Source organism: Elephantulus edwardii, unplaced genomic scaffold, assembly GCF_000299155.1.
Source record: "Elephantulus edwardii isolate Elephantulus edwardi_28Jun2011 unplaced genomic scaffold, EleEdw1.0 scaffold00097, whole genome shotgun sequence".
NCBI classification, from domain to species: Eukaryota; Metazoa; Chordata; class Mammalia; order Macroscelidea; family Macroscelididae; genus Elephantulus; species Elephantulus edwardii.
The window spans coordinates 5,315,929-5,320,057 of NW_006399847.1; positions in this window are offsets into that span (position 1 = coordinate 5,315,929).

Consider the following 4,129-nt stretch of genomic DNA (forward strand, 5'->3'; position numbering starts at 1 on the left):
TTATTGACCTTTTCAAAGAACCAACTGCAGGTTTTGTTGATGGTTTAAATTGTTGTTGTCGTTTATTTCTATTTAATTTATTTCTGTTCTAATTTTTGTAATTTCAGGGTTTTTCTAGAGTGTCAGGTTTTCTTGATGTGCTTTTTCAATTTGTTGGAAATATTGGGTTAGAGAGCCAATGGTCATTTTCTCCTGTGTTTTGATATGTTTGCTTATCACTATAAATTGACCTCTTATTACTGCTTTGGCTGTTTCCCAGAGCTTTTGGTAAGTTGTATTATCATTGTCATTCATTTCAAGAAACTTTTTAATTCCATTTTTATTTCCTCTAGTACCCATTCATGTTCAAGCAAGGTGTTATTCAGCTTCCAAATGTATGATTTTTTTTCTCCTTTATCCTCTTGTTATTAATTTCTAATTCTGTAGCATTGTTGTCTGAGAAAATGCTTTGTATTATTTCTATGTTTTTTAATTTATTGATGCTTCCTTGTGACCTAAAATGTGATTTATTCTGGAAAATGCTCCATGCACATTGGAGAAGAAAGTATACTGTGTTTTTGGTGGTGTATTATCCTATAAATATCTATGAGGTCGAGTTGGTTTATTGTGTGATTTAATTCTTGAGCATCTTTGTTGATTTTTTTTTGGTGGTTCTATCTTTTCTTGAGAGGGGTATATTGAAGTCTCCAACTACTATAGTAGTGTTGTCTATTTCCTTTTTCATTTTTTTCCCTTTTTCATTTTTGTTAATGTTTGTTTTATATATTTTGCATGTCTTTAATTTGGTGCATAGATATTTAGTATTATTATGTCCTCTTGTTCTATTGACCCTGCAAGCATTAAGTAGTGACCTTCCTTCTCTGTTGTGATGGTTTTTGCATTGATATTTATTTTATCAGAAATTAATATCACAACTCCACTTTTTTTCTGGTTGCCATTTGCTTGGTATATTTTTTCCCCATCCTTTTATTTTTAGTTGTTCTTTATCTTCATTTTTTTGTTATTTTTTTAATTTATTTTATTTTTGTTATTTTTTTGTGTGTGTACTGTCAAATCAGATCTGACTGGTACAGGGGGAGACTGTCCCTCCTTCCGCAGCAGAGCATCTGATGGATTCAAACCATGTGCCTCTGGGATTGCAGTAGAGCTTCCTGCCACCAGGCCACCAGAGCTCACCCTTTATCTTCATTTTACAGGTGTGTCTCTTGTAGACAGCATATTCATGAATTTTGTTTTTTATCCAACCTGCTACTCTTCTTCTCTTCAGTGGTGCATTCAAACCACTCACATTCAGTTGTTGAAAGGCAGAGTTTTATTGCTATCATTTTGTTGAGTTCTTTTTGGTGTTGTTGCTAGTAACTTTGGTTCATGGCGCTTTCTGTGGTACCATGTAAGAAGTACATCTCTCAGTGTTTCCTGAAACACTGGTCTTGTTTTTACAAACTCCCTTAGGTTCTGTTTTTCTGGGATTATCTTGATCTCTCCTTCGTATTTGATGGATAATTTTGCTGGGTACAGTAGTCTTGGTTGACTGTTGTGTTCTTTGGGTGTTTGATATATGCATTCCACTGTTTCTTGCTTGCATGGTTGCTGCTGAGAAATCAACACTTAATCTTATCTGCTCTCCCTTATAGGTTACTCTTTGTTTCTTCCTTGCTGTTTTCAGAACTCTCTCCTTATTTTTGGTTCTGGCAAATTTAACTATGATATGCCTTGTTGTTTTTCTTTTGGGGTCTAATCTATATGCTGTTCACTCAGCTTTTTAAATATATATTATCTCATTCTTCTTCATTATGCCTGGAAAGTTTTCTTCTAATAATTATTCCACAACTTTTTGATGCCTTTCTTGCTTCTTCCTCTTCTGGGATTCCAGTGATACACATGTTATTTCTCTTGATAGTGTCCCACATTATTCTTGGGTTTTCTTCGTGTCCTTCCTTTTTTATTCTGTTTTTTTTTTTCTAGCAGATCAATGGTGACCATTCTATCTTCTGTTTCACTGGTTCTGTGTTCCATCTCTTCAACTCTGCCCATGTGTCCCTCCATTATGTTGACAGCATCTGAAACATTGGACCTCATATTTTGGACCATGGTTTCTTGTTTTTCAAGTGCTGCTAATGTTTCATTTGTTTTATCTGCATTGTTCTGGATTGTATTTTTAAGCTCCTCCTGGTTTTTGCTTGTAGTATCCTGTAATTAATTAAGTTTGTCTTTAATCCATTGAAAATAATCATTGTTCTTTTAAATTCCTTGTCAGAAATTTCCATCAGACTTTCTGGCTTCAGGAAATCCATTGACACTGTTTCACCTTTTGGGGGTGACATCTTTCTTTGCACTTGTGTAGTGTGTGGGATAGGTTGCTTTCTACGAGACATTGATATGCTCTTGATCTGAAGACAATGCTCTAGAACTCACTTGGGCATCTACCCGACTTGTGTTTTTCTCTGAATTTCTCACTCAAGGAAAAGTTCAGTTAAGGGCCTGTGAGAGAAGCCTCTGGTAGGTAAGTCAGATCAAGGTGCTCCGGATTAAAGGCAAGTTGATTGACTGGAACCAAATGGGGATCAGGGCAGGCACAGGGGTGGGGCAGGGTGACCACAGGGGCAGGTCAACCACTTGCAAGACCTCACTCAGACCTCAGCTGTCTGGGTGTGCTCCTGAGTGGGGGCCCTACTCAAATTCCAGCTGTCCATCTCCCACCCAGTGGCTCTTGCTCAGCAGTCTCTGCCAAGAGGCCCTTGCCCAGGTGCCTTCATGCAATGACCCCTGCCCTAGCAGGGCCCTGGGTCCAGTAGGACCCAAGAAGATTCAGTCAAATCCCCACTGACCCACTCACCTCTGGCCGATTTGTGGTGTCCACAAAAGCTCAGTCAAATTTCCACAGGCCTGCTCACTCTTGGGCTCTCTCCCAGGCAGTCAATGGTGCCCAAGGGAACGCAGCCAAATACCCACCAGCTCACCTGTTTCTGGGCAGTTGGCAGGGCCCAAGAGAACTCAGCCAAATTCCCAGCAGTGGGCTTGCCCTTGGGTGCTCTCAGACAATCTGTGGTGCCCAACAAAACCCAAATTCCTACTGGCCTGCCTGATCGTGGGGAGTCAGCAGGGGCACAAGAAAACTCAGTCAAGTTCCAACAGACTCACTTGCTCTTAGTGCGGCTTAAGAGAACTCGGTCAATTTCCTGCTAACCTTTCTCCTGGTGGATGGGTTCCACAGCAGCTCAGCTAGTAGCTAGTGACTTCTGGCTTTGGCCAGACCCATGGTGCGATCTCTGGTGCAACTCTATGTTCCTGTAGCTCGAAAACTAATTGTTCCAACAAAAGTTCTGATTCAAATTCTTACTGTCCATGTCACTCCGTGTCAGTAAGTCTCTTTGTGGTGTGAAGGCCTTGCTAGTGGCTTGTTTCTATGAAGCTTGCTGCTTCTTCATCTTTTCACACTGCTCTCTCCACCGTTGACATCTTGGAATCCATGAGACTTTTCTTGTGTAGGCCCTGTGGAATTCTGTAAACTTTTGTTATGAGAACCTTTTCTAAAATGGTATTGTCAAATGTTTTTTCCTGATCAGTAGGTTTTCTTTTCACTATATTGGAAAAAAAAGGGGAGGGGGTTGATGCACACAGGGCTTTAATCTTTAGGCCTCATTCATCAATTTTATCCTCTCCTGGTTGTGCATTTCTGGCTGTATTTGTCAGTCTCTTTAGAGCATAGGCTAAGCCTTCTAGGCTTAGTCTCACTTTGTCTCTTATGATCTTTATGGTTTGAGGCTTTACCTTTGGGTCTCTGATCCTTCACTTTGAGTTTATTTCTCTGTGTTGTGTGAGGTGTGGATCCTGCTTACTCTTTCTGCAGGTAGCAGTTCAGTTTTGCCAGCACCATCTGTTGAAGAAGCTGTTTGCCCATTTGGTAAGTTTGTTTCCTTGTCAAACATCAATTGACCATAGATAGAAGAGTTAATTTCTGGGTTCTTGATTCTGTTCTATTGGTCTATTTGCCTGTCATTTTACCAGTATCATACTGTTTATGTTATTATGGTTATTACAGCTATATAGTTGGTTTTGAGATGAGGGTGTGCTATGCCTCCTACCTCACTGTTGTTTTTCAGAAGTGCTTTATTATTCGGGATATCTT